The sequence below is a fragment of the Equus asinus genome, chromosome 9 (genome assembly GCF_041296235.1).
Source record: "Equus asinus isolate D_3611 breed Donkey chromosome 9, EquAss-T2T_v2, whole genome shotgun sequence".
Lineage (NCBI taxonomy): Eukaryota > Metazoa > Chordata > Mammalia > Perissodactyla > Equidae > Equus > Equus asinus.
Window position 1 is genome coordinate 15585551 of NC_091798.1, and position 27799 is coordinate 15613349.

The window sequence follows — 27799 nt, forward strand, 5'->3', positions numbered from 1 at the left end:
ACCAGAACAAAAGCAAACAAGAAACAAAGCAAGAAAAAGGAGGCAAATGGGAGCCAGGAGTTCAGAATGGAAGGGTTGATTAACAATGGCAGCCATGACTGCTGGGGCCAAGCTTGCTTCCCTTTGACCTCAGAGGGATATGGATCAGCTTAGAGCCCCCATGGGACTGTCTGGAAAAGAATCTGAGGGATCAGGGGCAACCCTGTTCATTCTTATGAGGTCTCCCTTTAGTGGAGGTCTCATTTCGTCTTACTTTTTGCTTGCGTCCTAAAGGGACATGAAGAACTCTTATAGGACAGGGACAATTTCTTTGGGTCTCTATGAAATGCTGCCAGTGGACCTTTTGCAAGGGCAGTGCTACATCAAGAGCCACAAACAATTCCTGAATTCCTGCAGCCATCATGGCCAAGCTTGTAATTACGTGGAGCCTCCATGTATCATCTGGCTGCCTCCTGCTTGTGTGTCTGGACTCCCTAGCATGATTATAGACCCCCAGAGGGCTACATAACCCACAGGACTGGACCCTTGGCAGGAGCACATTAAACACTTGTTGAATTGAAATGAAGGAGAAGATTTCCTGCAACTGGCAGCTTCCCAGCTGAGTTCTCTCTTCCTGGGAGGTACCAGCATGGACCTGCAGAAGCAGCAGCCAAACAGTTAAGCCTCTGCCAGAAGACAGATTTTGGACTCCTGGGCTGGGGCAGCGGCTCTTTCGAGCAGGCACTGCTCAGTAGCCGCTGGCACTCTGTGACAGGCGTGTTCTGATCAGAGGAGAGATGTTTCCCACCTCCCAGGGCAACTTGATGAGCAGCCTGCCTCTCTATGAACCACAGAACTTTGCAGGGGCTCAGTGGATGAGCCAGGCAATGAGAGCGATCGCTTTAGACTCGTCCATTTAAAACACTTTGACGTACTGGCTCTTGAAACTGGCTAAGTACCCAGAGGTTAACTAATGAACTTAAAAGTAGGACATGATCGAGAGTGACAGTTATCTTTCTGGAAGGCAGAAAGATCTGAATCTTAATCCCAGGTGTGACATGGACTGCTTCTATGGCCTTGGGCAAATCTCATAAACTCAGCTTCATTTTCGCTACCATTCAGTAGGGATACCAGTACATGTCTGCAGCCAGGTCTAAGGGAGGTTCAACCAGCCTGGTTCACTGGGACTGGGGAAGGTAGGCTCCCCCACTGGAATTCTGTACTGGGGCTGCTTTGGCCCCTTGTCAAATCCTCCTGCTTCCTTTTGGCATCTCTTTTGGCCTCCAACCCCTTAGACTTCAACAAGACTCCTTGAGTTCCCTCTTGGGGGGGCCTCACCTGAAAGTACGCATTTTGGGGATCACTTCCTCCCTTCTAATACCTTCCTTCAACACCTCCAGGGGTTCTGTTCTGGGTCTTGCTTCTACAGAGGTCCTAGGTGACTGGCTGCTATTCCAACACATTTATTAGAGCTGAATTTTTAAGCTTTCATAACAGCTTTACATTTTCTCTGAGCAGATAACATCTTTTACTGAGACCTTAAATACCTTAACCCAAAGAAACGAGTGATATAGAATTTGTAAACTGGTTTCACAAAATAGGCATTTTTGAATACGTTGCATTTTGGGCCCCTTTAAAATCACAGACTGTGTGCAGACACTCTTCTGTGTTCTAATTCCGTTTGGTTAGAAGTAGAAATGGATATTTCTAAATCCTTTTGGTAACATTCATCTAATTTGTAAAACTTCATTTTTCTTCTCTCCTTTCCCACTAGATAATAAGCCCCATGAGAACAGCGTAGATCTCAGCCCTGCATGGCACTCACTGAGGCGTCCAGTGAATAACTGATGAATTTTAGTGTCTGCTCATGAGATTTTCTTAGTCAACAATTCTCACATCAAACCCAACCCTCCCTTTACAGAACCTGCGAAGTATTTCTAGTTAAGAACGGTTTTGTGGACCACATCACATTTGTTTAGTATCGATTTTCTAACCAAAAGAAACCTGACATTTTTGTTAGCCTGTTCCAAGAAGGCGAATACTTCCATTTGACTTTTTGAAATGCTGAAATGACCTTGAGTACCTCTGTGTAGTTTGTTCATCCATAAATTTTGAGACTCCAACACGGGAATCAGTGGCCAACATTTATTATCATATATATTATAGCAAGTTGGACCACCATTTTCAGACACGTCGGTTGTGGCTGCCTTACGTACCACAGTACGATTATAATGGAACTTCAAAGCAATTGTATTCTGTTATTTTTTTCTTTCTATATGGATGTTTGTTGTCTCTACAGGACTCCCAAAAGGGGCAGATGCACAACGGATGTACCTGTTTAATTTGTCTACACCACCCTAAACATCCAGATATTTGGAGATCCTGCTTCACTGGCATTTTCAATTTTCATTGAGATCACCCAGCACCACTTAGACTGAAACAAATGAGTCAGTTTTCTAGCAGTTTTGAAGGATAAAAATTGGGTGTGTGTGGTGTGGAGAAAGAGTGGAAGGGAGGGAAGGAGGGGGAGGAGGGTGAGCAGAGTTGACTTTTGCAAACACCTCTGCTGTGTGGATCTTCTCTGCCCTACAAAAGAGGGCAGTAGGTCGAGCTCAGTGTTTAATTGCCCCTGTATTCTTAAGGGTGCAGTACAGATTACGCTAATCATCCCACTTAAATAATTCAGACCACATTAACGAAAGCTGCAGAGTCACTCCGAATAATGCAGACAGAACATACTAAAAAACGATGGAAATCATGAGTGGTGTCTGTTCGGCACATAAGGATGAAATGAAGAAATAGAGCAGTCTTTTTTTTAACCAGCCTAGTTTTTATTAACTATAATTATTGATATTTACGGTATGTGATCCTTTTGCTTGCTTTTTAGATTTTACTGATGGCTCACATTTATTCCTGGAAGTGGATGAATATTTCACATCATTTTATAAAAGGGCTTTTGAGACAAGACATGGGTCTTCTCGTATGAGTCCTCACAAGTTAGCTCCACCAAATTTCGAAGATGATATGACGGATTAAGTGATGGGGAAAATAAGAAGAGCCGTGACCAAAGCCACGAGGGGCTGTGCGCACTGTTCATGGCCTGCTCAGCAAACACTTGCTTCCACCTGTGTTTTTGTTTGGTATTGTAACATGTTTCCTAAGTTACAGAAAATCCCCAAAGCCCATTAGCACATAGTGGAAACATGATCTCTCCAGAGCAGGACACCCAGTGTGAGACAGCTGAAATGCTGTTTGAACTCAGACAAACCTGGGGTCAAGTTCTCACCCCACGCCTTACTGTCTATGAGACGTGACCTTGGACAAGTTTCTACCTTTCTGTACCTTAGTTTCTTCACATATAGAAAGGGAAGATGATGCCCTCCCTGCAGGTTCTGTGGAGATCATGAATATGGAGCGGCTGGCGCACACGCTGTCAATATGTGGTAGCCGCTTCTGTTAAGATACACTGGGATTCTTGTTGATCAACTGGGCAGCAAGGTCTGAAATATTGACTGAAAATTTGGATAGTTTTCTGGGCTTCAGCAGAGAGCCATCGAGCTTTAGTTTAAAAGAAATAAATGTGCTTGCATTAGCAGCTGCATGGGTAAACACCTATAAACCAGATCATCAGCTTATTAAAAACTAGACCTCAGAAGTCAGGGACAGGCATTCCGGCTCAAGCCTTTCCTCTATTTGTAGGATTTCAGGAAAGCCTCTCCACTCCTTTGGATCACAGTTCTCTCACATGTAAAACAGAAACTTTGGAATAGAGGGAGTGGTGTGTGGTATTGACTATCAGGGGCTGGTGGGATCCAATTGTTAGCATCTCCTCCTAAGTTCACATTTGGTATTACATTGGTAGTTTGAAATTGACCGTGGTGGGAATGTTTACACTGTGGAAATCAAATCATCAAATTCTACTCACCAGCCCCACTCGTGCCCCCAGGGCCTGTTGTTAACCATTTACCAGCACAGCACTGACTAGAGATTCTATCAGAACTAACTACATTTAATTCTTTGATCTTACACTACATTTGTATGGCTTGCAGTTTTACAGAAGTACCAGGTGATGGAAAAAATGGCTGACTGAGTAGCTTCACCAGTTAATGTCTTTTGATTGCTTGCAACGCAAAACTCAATTCAATGATCTTGAATAATAAAAGGAAAGTATTCCAGTATTGGGAATAATACTGGAAAGTTTAGAAATAGAGCAGGCTTCGGGGATGGTTTAATTCAAAGGTTCAGAACTCTGCGTGTATTTTTTTGAGATTCTTTTAGCTCTGCCCTTTTTTGAGGGCCCACTTTATCTTTGGGCTGGCTTCTCTCTTAGCGGCTACAACTGGCTGGAGCAGTTTCTGTCCTCACATCTTTATACCCCACAGACTCACATCCTGAGCTGCTTCATCTTAGAGTCCCAATTAAGATCCCTGAGAGGCTTTCTGGTTGGCCCCACGTAGCACATGACCCTGTGGCTAGAAGGAGAGAATCAACTGATAGGCTGAGCCTAAATCTTGGCTTCCCCTCCTGTATCCCCAAACAGAACCCGGGCATGCTTGGTAAGAAGATGATGAGATAAGACTGTTACTGAGAGTGAGGGGGGTAACGAACAAATGTCCACCACTGCACAGGAACATGCCTGTCTCTGTGACACCAGCAAGCCAATTTGAGGAATCAAATTGAGGAGATGCTGGGGTCAAAGCAAATGGAGGAAATAATTTTGCCCTTTCCGCTCCAAAAAAAAATTTCCTGATGGGAAAACAAGAATCCAGTGACAAAAAATTGCAAACTAATGGAAAGTTTTCACTATGGACCAAACACCATGCATGCCACCCCTTAATGAAAAGTGAAAACATGACATAGTTAATGTATTTAGTTACCTGTAACCTTATACATCCAGAAACGAACGTGAAACCATCTTCAATTTCAAGGCTCTGCATTTCAGTATCAGTTTGTCATATTTGGCACATCTACAGCCGGTTTGTAAATCGGAAAGATTGGTTCAGAGCTTCTCCATTCAATGATGGAATAAGATTTTCTTGGAAACTCGAACCATGTCATCTATCTCTGTCAGAAAATCGTCCGTGCACAATAAAGTGAAGTGTCACTACATGTCACTAATGAGAAATTTTATTGTCCTCCCAATACTTTCAGCCAGGACACAATAAGAGAGTGGCAGGAGTGGACCTGACCAGCAAACTCTAAAAGCCCCACTGAAATTCAAAAAAGTGACCTGTCAACTATTTGGCAGCGAGAAAAAAATGTTTTCTTATCGTCTTTCAAGTTTTCTTGAAAACAATAATGTATTCAGTTTTTCCCCACCACCCCCAATTGATCTTAAATCTCATCACATTGACTAAACAGGGCCCTAAGTGTAAATTTTACACTTTCCAAACCCTCGGATGCACTTAAGTTTTACATAATGGACATTACATTCACAAGGGACACATTTCTCCCTGGACAGCTTAAAAAAAATCTAAAAGAAATCTAATTAAAATAAGCACAAACACAGTAATGGCCTAGTGATTTTTATATATCTTGCTTCTGGCAGTCCTCCTAGGTGCTCGCATTGACTATGTGAAGGAAAACGAAATATAAAAATACCTCACCTATCTGGAATTCAAGTATCTCACAAATTTATGGATTTAGAGCTCAGTTGCAAAGCAGGAAGTAAGTTTTAAAAGCAACCTCTTAGAAGTCAAAATAGATATCACAAAATCTAAGCCTTTGCTGGCTTTTTATTCCCTAGGCAAGTAAAATCCTCATTCACATAGTGTTTAATCTTGACTTGTATATAATTTTATCATGTATGGCTATTGGATTTCCAAAACCTAAACAAATTAAAAGTAGGCACTTAGGAAAGAGAAGAGGAAACAGTATAACTAGCTATGCAACGAAAGAGGTGAAAAGTGATGATCATTTACTCATTTAACAAATACTTGATGCACTTACTGTTCTCCGGGCATTGTGACAAGATAACAGCATGAAAGCAACAAACTAAGAAACAACATTAAAAAAAAAAAAAAGATGGGGGCTGGCCCCGTGGCTGAGTTTGCAGGCTCCGCTGCAGGCGGCCCAGTGTTTCGTTGGTTCGAATCCTGGGCGCGGACATGGCACTGCTCATCAAACCATGCTGAGGCAGCGTCCCACATGCCACAACTAGAAGGACCCACAACAAAGAATATACAACTATGTACCGGGGGGCTTTGGGGAGAAAAAGAAAAAAAATAAAATCTTTTTTAAAAAAGAAAAGATGTAAAAACTCAAATGCAGCAGTCTGGGACCATTTAGGAGACAAGCAAATAGCCTTCAATATCTCAAAAAGTCTCTGAGAAATCGATGCTTTAGCAATCAGCCAGAGTTCACGAAAAGAGACTCAAACATACCAAACACGTTCTAGGAAGGTAGAAGCAAGATAATATATTTTTGAATGATAAAATAGGTTAAATAAAAAAACCTTTTTGTTATGAAGAAAATTAAGGTACCAACGGGATAGCTTTCTTCCTGAGGGTCTGACAGTTACCCTATTCTGACCTGGTTCAACCATTAGGAAGTTCCGAATAAGATAAAGATCAAAGAATACCTATTTAGATCTCAAAAAGCTGGATAAATGATCATGCACCTGATAAAAGGTATTCTCAGAGCACAGACTAGAAAAATCTCACTCAGCAGGTGCCAGCAAATTTCAGCTCCATGGAAGGAATGAAACTCTGTAACAGAGGCAAACATCTTCCATCTTGTTCAAACCTCTATTGATGCAGTTAGAAATTGAACTCTTCCCCTTAGAACTAGCAAAAAAAGAAAAAAAGGTCTAGAGGGTAAAAATCCATTTTAGTCAACTGGCATGGGCTTTTTATCTGGTGTTTGATATCAAAAGTGAAAGATTATTTGCATATTTCAATGATGAAACAATCAGCCGCATATTGCCCTTGTGCATTGGAACTAAGGATGTTTCTATTAAAAGAATCCTTGCATCCACACAGAAAGCAGAGAGAAACTAAATGGCTATCAGACAGTATTTCAGCAGTGTATGGAGCGTCTTATAACTGAGCAGACAATTTTGCTGGGAGAAGTATTATGTTGAAACTGCTAGGAATCTAAGTACATTGGTATGCTTATTATTCCGCAGTTCATGTTGCATAAATTTAGTAAAGGAGAGAAAAAATGTTACTGCCAGTTTGGTAAAGTCCTCTGGGGGAAAATATGAGTTCAGTCTGTTAAGATAGAGTTTATTTAGCTAATTTTCAGTTCCGGCAATAAAAAAAGTCAGCTTTTGTTCACAAACGATTGAATTAATAAAATCAATAATTTTAGTATTAGTCATAAAAGTCCATGGAACAAATCCAAAACTTCTCTAATGTGAACAAAGAAAATTTAAATAGATTAAACTCTCTGATGGTTTGGTTCCAGGATGATGGGAGAGTCGGGTTGGAGAGGCAGCAGAGAGCTGTGTCATGTCATATAATAAAGGAACACTTCATCATCTAGTCATCACAAAAAACCCTAGAAATTATACATGATCCACCACCTACAATGATTACTTTCAAATGTTAGATGACATTAAGAACAGGTGTTTACCGAGAAACGCTGCAACGTGAGGCTCTCTTCTAGTTTTCGAAGCCAATGACTCACAAACCATATGCGATAAGAAATGAGCCTAGAGATCCAGAGTATTACTCATACAGCTTTGTCTTCACAGCCTCAATCAGAACTATCCCAACATCCTCAGTTGACCTCAATTCTGTAAATTGCATAAGTGACCAAAAATTCCCTTTCCTACAACTATTTGGAAACCACAAGGTATTTTCATAAATAGGTTTCTGTAGTATGCTCCAATGAGAACATTGACACTACAAGAATAGAGTTACTAGTAGTTCCAGTTGAAGGCTATTGAGAAGACAATGCATTTTAAGATTGTTTCACGGCGAGCATTATTTTCAATGGTGGAGAAGCTAAGAAATTAAGACCCATAATAAGAATACTCAGTATCTTTCCAATGGAATGCAATGCTTCTTGCTATCAAGAGCAGAATGATGTGTTTATAATCTCCAAATCCTTTTCAAAAAGAAAAACTATCTCAAAAAGAAAGGAATGAAATATCTCTAAATATTTCTACAAGTCCCCACAGTGTGGTGGCAGAGATGCCATGCAGCCATTCATTGCCAGCCAGAAAGTGACCTTCAGAGAGGAGAAATAGTCTGAGTCTAATTCCTATAAACTGCCAAATTTAAATTACTATTACTAAACAAAACCTAGTTTTAACAAACTGAAAAGAAAATCCAACAAATTCAAAAACAGGGCAGAGCAAAACACTCATAAACTTTCCCTCAGGCCTTAGGCAGTCATTAGCACTTTCCCAGGACCATTCTCCAAACTACAAGAGAAAATTGATTGTTTAAACAATATTATTTAACAATCTCCCATTAATTGACATTTCCCACTAGTTGGGTTCACCCAATTACATTAGCTTTTAAACAGCCAGCACACTTCCATAATTTTTAATAAAAATGGCCATTTTGCAAGGTTTAGCTTGCTAAATAAGGGTATTAATTTCAATAAAGCAATTAGCACATTTACATAATTTGATATTGTTATTTTAATAGAACACAAGAGCTTTAAAAAGCAGTTCCTAATACAGGAAAGAGAATAGTGGCCTATTCACATGCAAAAACTAAACTTTAGATCCCTGATAAAAAGTTAATAATAATAGCTCTTTATATTTTAGAAATAAGTGAAATTAGAGAGTTAAGGCCTTGGAAGTTGGCATTCAATCCACTTCAACATTACCATCTGGACAAGGAGCCAGCATGGGAGAGGAAGGGAGAGAAGGAGGGTCCTTTAGGAATACTAACAGGCTGCTTGCAGGTGGAAAATGGTGCCCAGGTTTCCAATGATGCTTTCACAGTGGAGTAGCTTGGTGAATGTGGAGTACTGAGAAGGATGCTCAGAGCACAAGGGAAAGGTAGCAATAGTAAATGAAACAGAGTGGAGTTATTACTGAAGAGATGCTGCCAAATTTAGATATTTATTGAAACGGCAACCATTTGCCTTCCTGATGAGCATGTCCACATTTGAACATGACAAGTGTCTCTTCCTGACAACTGCCTGGCAGTATCATATGGCCTTGGCTGCATAGATTTCATTTGGACCTCCTCCTCAATGCCAGGGGCTGGGCATTCCCAGGAGGCCTTGTGGTTCCCACATACATTGTCCCAGGAGCTGAGTTGGGACTCATTTTCATTGGAGACACAGGTAGAGTGCAGGCTAACAGGGTTCCAGGCTTCTAGGCTGCAGATGAAACACAGAATGAAACACACTGTCTCTCAGCCACTCCATTTAAAATTAGGAAGACTTATCTAAAGCTTGTGCACAGGCTGGGCTGAGAATCCTTCATTAAATAAAGGGAGGGAAGCGGGGTAGTTTGACTTCATCTTCCTCAGCCTTGAGATAAATCTTGCTAAAAACAAGGGGTAGAAGATGAACTTGGGTGGAGGAAAATAATTTTAGGCATAGGAACAGTATGTGCAAAGGTCCTCCATCACAGCATTGACTCTAGCTCCTAACTAGTCAACTCAGCCTCCTTCTCTTCAAGTAATCTAGGCTTGAAACTGTTTCCTGGCTTGTTACCTACACCCAGATTGTTGACACAGCCTGTAAATCAAACCCAAATAAGCTAAGTGACACACCCAGGGGTCTCACACCAAGTACCCCATGAGAAATGAGTACCTAGCACTATTCTTAACATAAAATGTGTTCCTGAAATGTTAGATTAATCTAAATTTACACTTTACCCAGCAATGTTGAAAAGTCTGAGAATCGGGGGGGATATGAACAAGTCTGTATATCTACATTACAGGAGTTAAGAGCCTGTCCACTCCTCCACTTCAGCTGATAAATTGCAGATTTATGAAATAGTCTGATTTAGGCGGGACTCAGCAGATGCCTATGGGAGCCCCAACAAGATATATGAAAAGCAATGTGAAAAAATTAATGGATTCATTACTGATTCAGCAAGTTTTACTTTGGGTGGAGTTGGAGGCTTCACTTTGGTAACCACTTAAAATTTAAAACACACAACTTCTGCATTTGCACTGCTGGGATTTCTTCAACAAACGTATTTATTAACCTATCATGAAGACTTATTCCTTTAATTAATTACTAACAATAGAAATTCAAAGCAATCAATTGTACAGGATGAAATGGAAAGCTAAGGGAGTATAGGACTGTGAGAGGCATCCATGGTCATCAGCAAGCCCGTGGAATGAAAGGCACGGTATTGGCATAGATTTCCAGAGTTTGGAATGGCTTTGCTAAAAAAGGAAGAAAAAAAGAAAGGAAAGAAGCCCTTCTGTGCTTATTTATGAATACTGGTACGATCAGCTTGGACTTTTTGATTGTAGATCATGAAACTAGACTTCAAGTAGTGAGGAGTTTATCTACTACCCTTTTCAGAGGCATTTGATTTAGAGGCATCTTTTAAATTCAAGAAATGCTTCCTGAGTACTTGCTCTATGCCACGCAGTGTGCCCAGCACTGGGGATCTAAAGAGGAAGCTCAGAGTCACAATGGATGCCTGCCTTCACCAACTAACCATCAGTCAGGCAGCTAGACAGGCAGCAAGGACAATGAGTGTAATAATTCTGATACAGACAGAAGGTGACTGGGCATCTGAGAGGGCACAGGACTAGACAGCGATGGAGTGGACAAGGAAAGCAGCCTTTGGGAGATGACCTGAGCTGGGACTTAACGGAAGAGTAGAAATTAGTCTGGTAGAAGCAGAGGGGATGAAGTTGGCTGGAGGAAGGGCATTTCGGGTACTAGTGAACAGCATGAGAGAAAGAGAGCAAGGCTTCTCTGAGGAAGGAAGGAAGGAAGGAATTTCAGAGTGATGGTAAGAAGCGGCAAGAGATGCACTTAGAAACGTAAATAAGGGGCAAAAAGTAGACGACCCTGGACCACTCAGGGCACTGGGAAGCCAAGCAACGCAAGCTGCTGCAAAATATAGTGAGGGAAGGTGGGAGTCTGATAGAGGTGTTTGTGGGGATAAAAACAAGTCTACGTGCATTAGAGGTATTTAGACTGTAAAATCCACAAAACTTGGCCCCTAATTAAATAAGTATTTAGCATGGGGCTTAACACATTGTCACCAGCATTAAGTATTTGTTGGGAGAATAAACAAATATGCCAGATTGATGACAACAGACATTATTTAAAGATTTCCAAAGAAAACCTCCAGATCCTCTTTGAAGTCACATGGGCTTTCAGGAAATAGATATGTATTTTAGGACTTGTCTCAATACACATTCTTCTTAAAGATAGCCAAACCCCAAATTCTCTTTTAAAATAGCATCATTGATTTTATACCATTTCATAGTAATTATGCTTGCATGAATCCAGGGGAAAACATTAGACCACATTTTGTGTAAAAAACTATCGAATTTTAATGAGAATCAATTTTCTGTGCCTTTGAAGTTATGATTGATGATAAATGTAAGTTAGAATGTACACAACAAACTCTTTAAACATACCTTTGTTCATGCGTTTTATTTTACTGGAGAATATAGTCCTTCTACTTGGGAAATTTAAACTTGAAAGAGAAAGAGAAAATTTGTGTTTATTGGACAGTGACCAGGTGGCAGGAACAACGATAAGATGATTCCTCCAGGAACACTTTTCCATGGAGTGCCCCACACCAGCCAGCCTTTGCTTCCGTCTCCCAGCTCACCTAGTCCCGCTCTTACTTTGACTCCAGCCACAACAGTCCTTTTTCTGTTTCCTGAACCATCAAGCCCTGGCCATTGCAGGGACTGTGAACTTCCGGTTACCCCCGCCTGGAACATTACGCCCTAGGATCTTTGTGTGTTTGGTTCTTCTCAGTATTTGCATCTCAGCACAAAGAAAATTCTTCCCTAAAAACTCTACCTTAAGTGGTGTCCCTCTTTCCCCCACATCCACCTCCTGTCTTTTCTATCACCCTGGGTTTCTTTAAAAACACTTTTCCCTCACTGAAAATATCCTACTAAATTAGTTATCTCCTTCCTACTTTACTGTCTGTCACTCCCCAATACACTGAAAGCTATATGAAGACAGCCATCTTGTTTGCCTTGTTCATCACTCTTTCCCTGGCACCTAAGTAATGCCTGAACCATAGTAGGTGCTCAAGAAAATATTAAATGTGTAAATGAGAACCTAACAAAGGGTTTTTAAAATCCTGTTTTATACATGAGGAGATTCAGAGAGGGTAAGAAACTTTCCCAAAGTCACACAGCAAGTAAATAGAAAAACTAGTATTTTGCCCTTAGGATGTGTTTCCTTGTCAATACAAGGCTGCTGCTGCAGAGGAAGGCAAGTCACACTGAAGCCCAACAGGCGTGCTACATAAAAAGTTTGATATTTGTAAGATATTTACTGATATAACATGCAGTGAGATGCATAAAGCAAGCAGGGACAAAAGGCAAGGAACCAATCTCTGGTCTTACTGCAACAATCATCCTGGGTAAATTACGAAGCACTCAGAAAACTCACTTCTGATCAACTGCACAGAGTCAGAAAGGCAGTAGCATCTGTGTATTCATACCTCACTGAGCGTGAGTGCTGACATTTACAGCCTGCCTGGACACCACCTGTTACATTACATTCCAGTTCCTGCCTAGTGGGGTGTATATCCCATTTTGGTAAAGGAAGGCTTGTTTTCTTTCAGATTTACTCCTTCATCAAACCCCAGTTATGTGGCAGTATTACACTAAGTGCTAGGGACACAGCAAGGAAGCAGCTAGCCATGGTCCCCGCTCCTAGGAGCTCACTTTTTAGTAATGGAGACAGAAAACCAGCAAATATGTAGGTTAAGTGCTATGAAGGAAACAAACAGGACAACGAGTTGCAGATTACAGGGAGTACTATAAGTAGGGTTGTCGGTTGGCTCAGGGAACAAGCAACGCTTTTGTTCATTCATTCATTCATTCAATAGATATTTATTAAGCACCTACTAAATGCTTGTTCTAGAGCCTGAAAGTCCAGGAATAATGAGGGAAGTGAGTGAGGGAGCCTTGTGTACACCTAGGGGAAGACTACCAAGACAGTGGACAGCAAAGGCAGAGGTCTAGAAGCCGGAGAATGTCTAGCATATTTGAGGGACATGGAAAAATTTGAGAGTGTGACCGAGGGGGGTGGGAAGATGACGCCAAGGAAGTAACTGAGGCCAGATCATGGAGGGCCTTCAAAGTCACTGTGAAGACCTTAACTTGTATCCCCAACATGGGGGGAGGCCACTGGGAGGCTGGGAGCAGAGCAGTGACGGATCAGGCTGTAACAGGCGCCCTCTGGTGGCTGTGCTGAGAATGCATTTACGAATGAAGGAGGAGGGGCAGGAAGAACTCTGCAGGCAGAGGGAGTAGCGAGTGCCCGGCTAGGGGCAGGCGAGTTTGGCACTTTTGAGAAACGGAAAGAAGCCTAATATGGCCATTGAAGAGTGACCAAGGGAGAGAGTGGCATGCGATGAGAACGCAGTGGCCAAATCAGCAGAGCATCTGGATTTCATTTTGAATATAAGCAAAGCCAGAGGCAGAAGAATCTTTTTAGGAAACGAGCTATGCGCCTTAGGCGCAGGCTCACCGTCTACTGCTTTTCCTTGTGCGCTTGGCCTTAGCCAACAGTGGGACAGAAAAGTGGTTTCTAAGCATTGACTGAAAAAAATGCCTTAATTTTTAAAAAGCGTGCCAATAGAGTTATAATTACTGAACACACAACCTCATGTGTATTTAATGACAGATGCAGTGATTACAGTGTTAAAGTCCTTCAGGGATAAAGAAATCTAATACTATCATTCTAGTTCCAAAGAGGGTTTCATTGTTGGCTGCCTCATCACGCTCTCACTATCAATAAATTGCCTCATTTCTCTATGACTAGTCAAATTGGAAACATATATTTTCCGAAATTTAGGAGAAAGATCTAAGGTCAAAGTAGACACATTTTAAGAACTTAGTTAAAAAGCTGAGGATTTTTCAACTCTTCCAAACATCCCCCTTCTCCTCTTTTTCAGTCTACAACAGGGGTCCATGAATTCTTTGCAGAGGTAGAAAGCTTTCTTGGAAAATGAGCAACACTTTATTCTGCCCACAGCATCCTTCACATTTAGAAAGCCTGGTTTCATATGCTAAGAGCAGTTGATCTCCGATGGGTACACTGATGGGGTTCAACTGATTCCTTTTACCAAATATTAACAGCTAATCATGCAGCCAGCCGTAGCCACATGCTTGCTGACACCAGTAATTGTCTGCTTGTAGGAATCAGTGCCTGAGGGAAGGCAGAAGTGACACAGCTTAGCTCTTAGCTTTGCTGGAGACACGCAGGCTATGGGGTGACTCAAGGGTATTCACAGCTGGAAGTTGACAGCGGAGACGGTCCACCAACTTCTGCTACTTGTTGCTAGTCCTGGGACAGCTCCCACTCAGCATCTTGGGGAGTTTTATTTCTATAGTGTGACTGGGAAAGAAATGGAGCTGAGGATTTCATGTCTGGGTTAATTTAAATTTCTCAGCTGAAGGAGTAACAGCTAATGTTTTAAAAACAGTTTGAAAGATGCTTTTCTGATTTTTGAGAATCATTTGAAATTTCTCTCAAATCCAGTTGGAAGTGAGGAAAGAAAGCATGGTAGGCAGAAGAATGAACTCCCAAAGATGTCCACGTCTTAATCCCTAGAGTTTGTAAGTACATTCCCTCTCATAGCAAAAGGGATTTTGCAGATGCGATTAAGATTGAAGACCTTGAGATCGTGAGATTATCCTGGATTATCTAGGTGGGCTCAGTCTAACCTATGAATCCCTATAAATGGAGAAGCTTTCCCCGCTGTGGTCAGAGGGAAACGTGACAACAAAAGAAGGCTCAGAGAGACCCTGCACTGCTGGCTTTGAAGACGGGGGAAGGGGCCATGAACCGAGGAGTGCAGGCGGCCTCTTAGAAGCTGGAAGAGGCAAGGAACAGATTCCGCCCTGGAATCTCCAGGAAGGAATGCAACCTTGCCAACGCTTTGATTTTAGCTTAATGAAACTCGAGTCAGACTTCTGACCTACAGAACTGTGAGATAATAAATTTGGGTTGTTTAAAGTCATTCTTTGGTAATCTATTATGGCAGCAATAGAAACACTAATACGCAAGGTTTTTAGTTGCATTTGATACAAAATTAAACCACTCAAACCACTCAAAATTTTTTTCATCACTCTTTTCAAGTGATATATTACATTTTTTTAAACTTGCTAAATAATGGTAGCTGATTATATTAACTGGCTTCTCTGCAAATGGAAATGGGGATTAGGTATAACATCACGCTAATGAATGATTGAAGGACAAAAGGTCCTAAGGCTTTTAATCCCTTAATACTATATTAAGTAGGATCAAAAGAGAGATGAGATATAAGTTTTCTCCTAGAAAATTAAGTAATTGGGCTACTAGAACGCAGGGATTTATTATGCTAAATATACATGCCTATTTCCTAATAAAATGCCATTTGTAATAGATTACTGCAGATTCCATTCCAGCACAGCACACACCCCACTTCCTTGTCTGCATAGAGCTCGTTCCAGATCCTCTTCAGAGTAATGCATATTACATTCAAGGAACTAAGGGAACTTTAAGCTTCAGTATAAGACATAAACAATAATAAATTGTCCGCTTCCTTCCTCTGGGCCTTTCCTATCACTCGAAAGCTCCGATGTCAGCCCAACACCTCTGTTTAAATTATGGCCTCACATTCAACCCATGAGTATACGTTATTCTCCCTCTCTTTTGAATACATCTTCTAAGAAGATGCACTGAAATAAATAGATGCGATATTTCAGAGGAAAAAATGCAAGCGAATAGAATCTTTCTACAAACAAAGCAATCAGATGTGAGCATCTGCTGTAACTACTCACTTACAAACAGGGGTGGGGAGAATCACTTAAGTATCAACAATAAATTCAGTTCAACAAACGTATTGAGTGCCTACCAGGGAAAAGGCTGTGTTAGCACCCTCGCATATTGATGAGACGTTAGACTTTTGTCATTCGTACTGCTAGAGATGGTATGAAGGAACTACTGACTAGAACATTCTTTTGTTTCATCACTGCTCCAACCATCAGGATGATATACTCTATGTCAGAATGCAATATTTTGTGCCTCCACATTTGTTTTATATGCATGGTTACGTTTTATGTTTGATTGTGGTGTTTTCTTCCTGAACAATTTAAGGTCAATTAAGTCTGCTTTTTTTCAAGTGGATACTGTTGTATAGATCACCAAAAAGTAATTAATATGAAATACTAGATTAGTGTTTCCCATACCATGTCTTGTAGAACATTTGTAACTTACAAAGTTAGTTCTTGGAAAATTGGTTTTGGCAATGTTTACCTTTTTCATTAAATACTCAGAAACACTCTGTAGTAAAGAAACCTATTTATGTTTGTGGGTCATAGAGCTTCCCAAATTTATTGAGACACAGAACCTCCCTTCCCCCAGCACATTTTTCCTCCCCAGAAAATGTATTATTAGCCTGTAGCATGCTGGTGGAATGCGGTTTGGAAAATGCTGTTCTAGAGCAGGTTTCTCAATGTGGGCACTCTTGACATATTGGGCCAGGTAATTCTTTGTTGGGGGCAGGGGCTGTCCTGTGCACTGTAGGATGTTTAGCAGCACCCCTGGTTTCTATCCACCAGATGCCTGTGGTACTCTCCCAGTTGTGTGAAACAAAAATGTCTGCAGACCTTGCCAAAGTCCTTTTGGGGGCAAAATCGCCCCTAGTTGAGAATCACTGTTCTGGAGGGGCTGCTTAGTCACTGGGAAGACGACTATCTTTTGTGTACTTTATTGCAAATATTCTGGTTGTCCAGATTTTACTTCCTACTTGCCATTGGCCCTATGCCCAAACATCATCCACGGCTTACACTACTTATTGTCTATCATTCAGTACTCGTTCTCAGTTCATCAAACATTCATTTTACCTTTCACCTTCTCAGAAACACTTTCTTTCCCTGTGGAAACTCACTTCAAGCTGTTCAAGGCATCTTCTCTGCTCTCTAGGACCCTCTGAGCTCACCCCCTTAGAAGTTTTTCTTACATCTTAATGTTGTCCTCAAATCTCAGTACTTGTCACCACAGAGCTGTCTTCTCTATCTAGTCCTTCGTGGTAAGTCATAGAGACCCAGAGTATTGACCCAAGAAGAGAACTTAGACCAGTGGGAACTTCACAAGCGCACAGGCCAATCCATTTCAAAAAAATGTGTCCATTCTAAAGTTTACCTTGAGAGGTGCAGCATGTTTAATTAGGAATGGGTTATCCTATCTGACAATTTCCTTCCTCTCTTCTATTTTAACTACATTCCCAACCTGTCCTTGCTCTTTTGGGTAGAAGTCTTTTCATCCTTTTTATATTTATATACCCTTGAATATCTAAAAGAGCATTTGTAACACATGGACTGCGTTCAACATCTAGTTTGGCTGACACCTGCAAGACGTACAAGCTAGAAACAATCATCAGTTCTTCTCCGGGGCAGGGGTGTCTCCGGGATTGTGCTCCGAGCTTTAGATGCTTTGTCTCTACTTCACACAAAAAGGCTGAAAGCTGGGATTAGTATCACTATTGTGAAGATGAGGAAACTGAAGATCAGAGAGGTCAAGCGAAATGACAAAGGTCACAAAACTGGTAAATGTTGAAGGAAAGAAGAAAAAAAAAATCAAACCAAACTATTGATTCAAACTAGACTTTCTTAACTGGAGCCCACTTTGTTGTGTTTGGAAATTGGTTTCCCTCTAATTTGTATAAATCCTGATCTATGATGTGACCTCAAAACCCATATTCTTTCCATGATACAATGGATAAAATAATTCAGATAGCAAACCTCACTCAACCTGTCTTTGAATTACATATTTGACTTTGGCCCCTTTTAGTCCCAGAGGGTGAGACAGGCTCTGTGCTTTTCAATAATACCAATAGTTCATCCTGAATTTGTTCATCCCAGGAGATTTTGCAAAGTGCTTTAATGTCCATTGTCTCTGGCAAGGCAGAGACGAGAGGGGTGATTACCCTGTTTTAGAGATGCGGACACCGAGCCACAGAGAAGCTGTGACTTGCCCTGGTCACCAGCTCTTCTGTGAGTGGCCCAGGAACAGGACCCAATTTGTCAGATAATAAAGCCCAGCAATGTTCCCTCCACACCACATGGGTTCAGGAGAGGTCCTCGGAGCAGGGCCAGTTCCACCGCAACAGAGTGAGGGGTGGAGGTAATTATGAGGACATGTAAGAAAAATGTACTAAACCCAACTGGATGATGGCTTCCCCTAGCTTGACTCTGCAAAGAGAGTTGAAGTCCTCCCAAGTTATGTTGAAGGAGGCTGTGTCCCTTTGATTCAGGAAATAGCTATATAGTACGTCTAAAATCTAATTCATAAATGGATGGCAGATATTCAGAATTTCAGAACAGCAAAACCTTTAGAAATCACTTGTTTAAAATTAAAACTCCTTTGTGAATTACCAGTGCTAAAATCTCAGAATGGGAGCAGTCAGGGTATCTGACCAGTATAGAACACCTCAGTGTAATTCCAACTCGAAGGGTGCTGGCCATTTAAAGTTCTGCTTTGCCCAAAAGTCCTCTTTGGGGCAGTACCTATAACAAAATAGATAAGTTTCTGCCCCACAGAGATGACAGTCTTTGTTTATTTTAATTCTCATTTTGTAGATTTAGAAACTGAGGGGAACCCAAGGACACACAGTCTGTCAATGATGCAGCTTTGATTGTAACTGAGAGCTGATCCCCAAAATCGCTGTCATTTTCTTTTCCTTTGATATAAGTTCTCTCAACAAGAAAGGGAAATTACTGCTTCCTTAGGAAGCAGGAAAAAACCTTCATATTTTAAACACTAATAAAATCTCAAAAGAGATGAATGGTATAAAACTATAGCAATCTAGCTCAAATTAATAAGCATTCAAGGAGGCAAAGAATTCAGAGTATGAAGTGTGTGCCAACAAAATCACTCAAATACAACTCTTGCATTATTTTAGGATATCTGAGAATATGTTCAACTTATTTCTAAGCCATCTTACTTTGAGAATTTAAAACTGAGGAGGAAGGAAGGGTCAGTTTATTGCTAAGGATGAAGTAATGAAAATACTGAGTTGAAGGTCAAGTTAAAGAAAGCAGGTTAGTGTGGTCTTGGTAGTGCTAGAAAATGTTCAAAAGCTGAGTAAAGATGGCTCATGTAAATTTAACTCACTTGAAAATAAAGGTAACAAAAAAGACTTAAAATTGATTTTTTTTCCCTCCAGATTTCTGTATTCTAGACACAGTAATGGCTTGCCTCAGAAAGTCGTTTACCCAGCCTCCAAATACTGCTTAGCATCCATTTGGATTGCTAAGAATTGCATAAAGCAAAGCTTTATATTTTATTTTTGGCAGTTTTACTGGAAGCCATTCAACTCATTTTATTTATTAAAAACATAAATAAAGTACAATATTGTTTTTTTTTAAAGAAAGAAGCAACTATCTGAGCTTCTAGACCTTGGCTCATTGTGCATTCCATTGGTCTCCCTACCCAAAGGCCACAATCTGGAAGTTATGTAAATATTAACGATAAAAGCCTACGAGTGAAACTGCTGTTAATTCCAACTGACATTAACCCATTGCCGATGAACACTTGGATCTTGGTAATAAACTCTCAGATGAAAGGCACAGGAGTGATGCACATTTCACAGACATGACACAACAACGAGAACCGGGTGGTATTCAAGGAGATGAAAGCTAAAGTCGACAGATTAGCAGATTGCTGGAGAAGGCATGAATGTTAAAGAGATATCTGGGGATCCTTCAAAATACAGTTTCCTAGTCATCACCAACCCTCAAGTGACTTGTTTTCAAGCCTTCATGACAGGAAGTCTATTTCTACTACAAAGGACCTCGCCACATCCCTGTATTCCTGGGCTGATGTGGGATGAATGGGGGACCATGTTCCTCAGTGGCCTTGAAGAGTCTCGTGCTCCCAGGGCACATTGGCAGTTCCCCTGGGGGAGGGCAATGGCTGCAAGGATTATATCTTCACTGCAAGCTCCATCTCTTTTGGCGTTATGGCAGCAAGTAAAATGTACCTAACTGCTAATTGCTAGACTTCCACTTTCCCCCTTCTTAAAAGTCCCACTTGAAACACCTTCAGTTGCTTTAGTGGGCAGTAGGAAATTTAAAAATTCGTCAGTAATGGAAGCATTCTCAAATAACTAAATCCCCAAATTGAAGTGGATCCCTCATGTGTCACAAACAAATACTAGAATGAGGCAGGAATGTCTTTCGTATCTAGCAGCTTGCATGACCTACATAAAATGAGAACCCAAAGAGGTAAGGTTGAACTCGTTACCGTTTTTCCTTCTCTACTTTGAATTTTTTTTTCTGTCATTTTGACCCCAGAGAAGATCTGACCCCATCATTTACTCTAGATAAATGGGTTCTATATGGAAAGGTATAGGAAATTGATTGAGAAATTAAAGTGGCTTAATCTTATTGTTCCTAGGAAATATTTTCTTATCAAAAATTCATCTATCTCGGTACAATTCTGTTGAAAATATCTGTGATCGTAACCATAAATTCAAAACACCCTAGGGGTCAAAACAACTGAAAACGATATTTTAACTCCATTGCTTTAAATCCTTGAATGGCTCGTTTTGGATTAAATGGGTTGTTGTGGCCTCTCCAGCCCCTTCTCCATCTGAGCCCCTGCAAGAAGCACATGCTACCCACCCCCAGATGCAGACTTCTTGAAAAATCCTCAAAGAAACAGGTGGTCACTACTTTTATATATATATTTTTTCCCTCTGCTTGGAACTGTCATCCCAGCTAAATTAATTTGGCCAACCCTCTTCCTTCTCCTAAGACATAGTTTAAAATGTTATCTCGTCCGCCCATCCTGCTGAGTCAGCCTCCCTCCTGGTATCCTTTCTCTCGCCTCCCCTATAACTTGTCCATCTATTATGGGCAAGAGATATGCTGGAATATCAACTTTCCTGTCTTTTCCCTCCAAGACCGTGAGATCTTTGAGGTCAGGGGCTATGTATTGTTTTCCTTGGCATCCTTGAAGCCTAACATTAAAGTCAGTATGAAGTAGGTACTCAAAGTTCCATTAACAATAGAGCGAGTATGCGGTTTAGAGAATATGAAGATCAGGGATAGAGAGTTTTTAACTCATTATGTATATTCATCAGCGCCTCAGGCCTTCTTGAGCTAATATTTGGAAGCCTCACCTATGCTTCGTTTCCAAGCCCCACCCATCTTGGGGACAAAAGTTACAGTGTAGGGCTCAGAGACAGCCCCAGTGGCATGAATTTGGGAGCAGAGCCTGAGTTTGAGGGTGGTAGGCAAAAGGCTTGGAAATACCCCAAGAATCTCGTAGGATTTGAGTTGGTAGAGGTTTCCTCCATCTGGCTGGTAAATCCTTCGAGTAAGTTTATTCACTTTGCTTGTCTGATTTGTTACAAAAGCCAGTTCCTCTTACTCATCTATTGTGCAGGGGCCTCCACAGCAGTGGTTTCTTGGGCTATATGCTGACAGATAGAGAATCCTGAGCTACAGCCTGGGCACTCTACCCAAAACAGAGAAGGTAGGATTCAATGGATTGGGGCAATTCAACTAAGAGACTTGGTCTTCCCTTGTTCTTGTGTCACATCTTTTCCACAGAGACTTAGCAGAGATCACACCCAGAGATGCCCTTTCACAACATATGAAACAGAAGCAGAAGAACAGAGCAGGGATAAGATCTAGAGGGAGCGATGAAGCCACTCTCCAATCCATGCTGCTTCTTGCCCCAGCAGAAGAAACAACTTAAAAAAATCTCTTTCCTCAGTCTAATGCAAAGAACAGTGGAGCACCAGGAAAGTGCTAGAACATGAAAACCAAGATCTCTTCACAAAGAAGTAATAGGGGGCAATGCTGGAAACTGTGTGGAAATCCCCATGTGTGGTTACACCCTGGTCGTAGGAAGGCAGGCTGTGGGAAGCTCTCAGTTCCATGACTCTCATTTACTACAACATGGACCACCTGAGTCAGAAGGCACGGCCACGGGGACCCTCGCTTCTTTAGGGTAAGCTTCAATAATTTGATGTTTCTTCTACTCAGACAGGTTATGAAAACTTCCATACTTGTTGTATAGGACTGTTCAATGATCTTATAAAAAGATAAATCCAGGCCTTGCCAGTAGAAATATCATATTCTTAACAGTGATGAACTATACAATAACCTTAAGAATCTCAGTATTGAGGATGTTGAGGGGAAAATGGGAAATGGAAAAAATTGGAACAAAAGAAAAGTTTAGGTGGGAAGGGTGAGAGGAAAATGGTGTCATATCTGTGTGTGCATGTATGTGCGTGTATTTACACATATGCATGTGTTTGTGCATGCAAGTGTGCATGCATAGGCTTGTGTGGGTATATGGGTTTGTGTGCCTGTGTGTGCTTGCATTTGCAAGGGTACTTGCATGTGGGTATGTAGGGTGTGCATGTATGTATGTGTGCCTAGGTTTGTATGTGTGTGCATATATATGTATGTGTGTGTTTATGGCTTTATGCGCCTTGCATATGTGCTTGCATATGCATGTGTACTGGCTTGTGGGTTTGGAGGGTGTGCGTGCATGTATATGTGCCTAGGTTTGCATGTGTGTGCATATATGTGTGTGTGTGTGCATGCGTGTGTGTTTGGTACACGAGATCAGTACACTATGCCCAGACGAGTAAAATGATTCCCCAGGAAGACAGTACAAGCCAAATTAAATAGGAAGCTGATACTAGAGTTCTGTCAGCCAGCTTTGGCACAGAAACCCAAAGGGAGTACTACAGGATGGGAGAAAAAAGTCGCTTCCTGACTTCTAGGCTGTTGATTTGGCACCTCTCACCAGCGTTATATTTTAGAAGAGGGGAAAAACAGGATCCTCATAGGAGGAGAGAAAACATGGCAGAGGCTCAGGGAATTCAGCACGTTCTAATAAACATAGATTAGGAGCGGGCACATTTGCTGAAAAATACAAGCACTGTTGTATCCTGCCTTTTCAAAATGCCATTAAAAAATATATACATATATATACCTACATACAGACATAAGTATATGTGGCAGCACCAACTATAAGCCTACGAGGCAGGGGGATACTTTTGGCCAGACTGTGTCTTCGGCTTAATTTGTGTAATCAGATGCTTCCAGCAAGAAAACACTAAAATCCAGAGCTCGAGTGATTTTATCATTTAATAAGGGAAACATGCAGAAACTAACACGTATGGGTGTTTGCTGAAAGGAATATTCTGTCATTTTAGAGCAAGCAAATTGTTTTCTCCACTAAACTCCTACTGGGGTAGAACGCTGAAAAATGTGTTCTAATTTGCTCATGTCTCGATTCATGTTTTATTCCATATTCAAAAAAGCCTCCTCACTTATGGGCTTTCCTTTCCTTGTGGTATTTCAATTTTTACTGAAGCTAGGTTTATATTTCTGGATAAGACCATTAATAAGGTGTCACAAAACCAACTCCTAACTTAAGAGAGAAATGGGTACCATGGGTCTCAGATATTCCTCTGTGAAGCAAAAATAAGCAGAACTTTTAACAAAGGGCACTGTGGCCTGGGCAGGAATTTCGTAAACTGGCCAAGTTAAACCTGGCTACAAGTACTAGATAAAGAAGTATAAATCTAGGGAGAAAACTTACTGTATTGTCTTATTTGTAAGAGCCAATTTGATTTCTTAATATTTTCATATTTACATTTAAGAAATCAGTATTCAGTTTGTATTTATGCATTTAGTTTCCTCCAGCATCCTCTTATTAAAAATATCTCTTACAATTGATGGCATCTTAAAACTTGTTAAAATACAGTAAAAGACCTAGTTTTTGAGTTATTAATGACTTTTGCCTTTCTTTACTCATTAAACTTATTTTTTATCCAATAATTCACTGGTTAAAGCTTAGAAATGGAAGTAAAGCATCATTTGGAGGCTAATTAAAATCTAGTTGATTGGCGCTTAACCTACTTCATCCTGACCCAAGGTAAGGATGAGGAAAGTTTGGCCCTTCTCATAGTTTATTGTGAGATGATGAAAGCTCAGCTAACAAAGACAATACTATTTTTTATAGAGAGGATAAGAATTTAAAAATAACTTTAACTGAATTTGCACCATAAATTTGGAACAATGTATTAAAAATAATTTGCACACGATTGATAGCTCAAGGCTCAGATGGTGGCAAAAAGAGAAAGAACGTCTGTTTCTGAAATGAGTGGAGAGAGGAGAATGGGTAAGGATAGAAAGGCGTGTGGAGGTGGGGACAATTAAGTGGAGAGACTTCAACTTGCATGACCTTGATATCCAAAGTCACTGGCCAAGTCACCCCACCAGATGGCTGGTGAGGGTCTAAGGAGATGGGTTCAGTGCAGAAGAGGAGGTTGATGGGAGAAGATGGAAAGGACAAGGTGAGTGAAAACACGAAGCCCAGCTGATTTTTACAGGTATCGCTGCATGGCTTCCGGGAGCTGGCATGGTGTTAACAGACAGTTGATTTGATCCAAGGAATGCGATTGGCAAGGTGGATATGATGAAAGGTCAGGGGACAAAGGGACTGAAGGCACTGAAGAGTGGATAGCTGGGAATACTGGCCAAGGGGCTCAGGCCAAGAGGGATGGAGTGGCTGACTAGCCACAGAATAGGAAGGGTCAGGGGTCTAGGGAGAGTGATGTTGACAAATGACTGGTTTCCATGTGATGCATTTCCATTGGAATGAATGTCAAATACCCTTTTCAAGTTTGGATAAGACCCAGTCTTTCTGCCTCCACTATCCCAGACATCCAGCCTCAAAATGTAGTAGTTATTCTTGGTGCATTCTCCCTTATTCCCTGAACTTTGGCAATCACCTAGTCTGGCTAATTATACCTCCTAAATTTTTCTCACTTGTATCCCCTCCTCTTCATAGTTATTACCATTGCAATGGTGGTTAATCACTAAAGTTCGTTTTCAGAGGGACCTGGATTTGGATAATTGTCTTTGCCACTTCTTGGCTAAGGGAACTTTGGCTAGGTAATTCACCTCTCTGAGCCTCAGCTTTCCCATCTGCAATACCGGCACCGCACATCATAGGCCTTTTCTGGGGACTGAATAAGATGGTCCATGTAAGACACTCAGCACAGCGCACAGCACATAAGAATTATTAATAGCTGTTTGTTGAATTCACGAACGGTAGCTATAGTGTTACTACTTTTACTTTAGTTTAGATGTCCATCATCTGCCCCCTAGATGACTGCAATACTTACTTAATTAGTCTCCCTGTTTCCCAGATTGTCTTCGTCTCAAATCCATTTTGTGTATGTCTGCCAGGTCATCTATATAAAACACAAGTTTGACTGTGTCACTCCTCTGGTGAAAACTTTCCATAGTTTCCAAATGTCCTTAGGATGCTATCTGGATTTATCAACCTGGCCAACAAGTCTCTTTAAAATCCGCTCTTTGTTCCCTCCCTCTTGTTTTCCTCTCCTCACCTCTTTATTCTTTTAGCAAGTCTGGGCTACCCTTCCCAGAACACACTATACTATTTCTCATTGTCGTGCCTTCACCCATGTTATCCTCTCTGCCCTGAATGGCCTGCTCACCTGTCCTTCATCAGGCTGCTTCCTCTTCTGCCTTTCAGAGCCAGCTCAGGTATCTGCTCCTCGGGGAAGACTTCCCGTCCTTCTCCTTTCCTGGGCCAGTAAGTGCTCCCTGGGCTCCACGGCCATCGTGCACAAGAGTTTAACTTTTCTCTGTCTCTGTATTTCCCACAAGATTGAAAGCAACCTGAGAACAAGACTGCTCAGTATCCGGCATAGTGCATGTCAAGTAGTATGTATTCACTAAGTGTGTGTGTATGTATTTACATATACTATGACATACACACATATATGTATACACATACACACAGTTGTGTGTTGCTTAATGACAGGCATATGTTCGGAGAAATGCATAGTTAGGCGATTTTGTCATTTTGTGAACATCACAGAGTGTACTTACACAAACCTAGATGGTATAGCCTACTACACACCTAGGCTATATGGTACTGATCTTATGGGACCACTGCCATGTATACAGTCTGTCATTGACCGAAACATTGTTATGCAGCTCATAATTGGATATGCGCACACACAGGTTCTTTTGAATTTCAGGTTTGGAAGAGGTTAAATTATAATCAGTTTCATTTCTTTCTCTTCCTTCTTTCATCTATCACTTTACGTTCCTCTACCATTCACTTTCAACACTGTGATAGATTTTGGAGGATTGTGCCTGTTTCAGAATGATCCCCCTTGCCCACAGGTTTGGGACCCTGGAGCCTCATTTTCACACTCTTGCTCTTTATTGAATCAGATGTAGATGCTTGACCAAGCTGGACCAAGAGGAGTCCCCCTCACTCTCTCCCCGCCTGGCTCTCCCTAATATTTTGAGCTGCTCCTAAAAGTCAGAGCCAATTTCTCAAACAGAGGAGATGTGAAACTTTGGGTTCAGCAGCCATGTTCTGCCATGTGAACTGTGGAGCAGGGAAAGTGGCTCTGCAGAGAGGAGAATGAGGAAGATACACAGACACAAAGGTATCCTGAGATGTAGAGAAAGAGAGCATGTCCTAAATGTAAGTTTTCCAATCATTCCAGCTGCCGTGTTACAAGAACAAGTAAAGTACCAATTGGACTAGCCTCATGGACAGCTACCATCTCTTCTGACTTTGACTCTAGTCTCACTGTTCTATTTATAAGTGTGTGGACACTGGAGTTAAGTATATATTTGTACTCTACAAAGAATACCCAGCTGTCAGGGAAGAGACAACACGTTTAGAATCCAAAATGGCCTGGATGCACTGGAGGGATTACATGAAATGAAATTCAAATAAGATAGATACAAAAAATTACACTTAGGAAAGGAAAAATAAATTCTATAAAACCTAAATAGGAAAGTGCTGGTGAGAAAATGAGAGTAGAAGATCAAATAACCTGGGGATTAGAGAAGTGAACCTGAGTTGGAAGAGACAGGAACTACAAAGCAGGAAACTGACTCAGTCAAGGATGCAGTATGTGACTGGGGGAGGGGAAGAGGGAGGGAGTGTCCCCTTTCTGCTCACCCCTGAGATTTCTCCCAGAGCTCTGGTGCAGTTTTGGTGGCTGCCCTTGGATTCAAATGTTGACACTGTCATTTTCAGGGAGGACTGTACTAGATAGACAGTTCAAAGCACAAGCCTGATTTACGAAGCAGGGAGAGAAGTGTTCAACTTGCCCATTTAATGAAAAAGAAAGAGTGCTTTGGGGAGGTTTCTTAGCAGATGTAAAAATATAGAATTTGTATGGAAAGAGAAATCATGTCTATTCTTTCTCCTGTTTCTGATCTACACTTCCATTGTGCTTTACATTTAATAAAAAGCTTTGACATATACAGCATTAGTCAGTGTAGCAAACACCCTCACTTATACGACACCATGCAGTAAAAGCGTATTTCTTGTTCAGTGCAGGACAATGCAGGTTGGCAGGCAAAAGGGGAGTGGGTGTGGGGGAGGCCTCTGCTGCACAAGGTCGTTCAGGGACTCAGGTCCTTTCTCGTGGCTGCACTCTCTTCTAGGTCCTCTGACTCAAGTCCTCTCTATTCCTTCTGCCAGTATATGGAGAAAACAATGAGGATTGTATGTGGGAAGATATATTTTCCATGGTGAATTCCATTTCCCCACACACATTCCATTGTCCAGAACTGAGGAACATGGCCACAGCTAACTTCGAAGGAGGCTGAAATGGTGGTTCAACTGTCTGCCCAAGAGGAAAGAGGGCAACAGTTTGATG

General features: G+C 41.3%; 1 protein-coding gene across 11 annotated transcripts in view; it reads right to left on the reverse strand.

Moving 5' to 3' along the window:
* Nucleotides 1–27799, reverse strand: part of TENM2 (teneurin transmembrane protein 2) — a 1160613-nt gene that overhangs the window by 473859 nt on the left and 658955 nt on the right. The window lies entirely within an intron of this gene.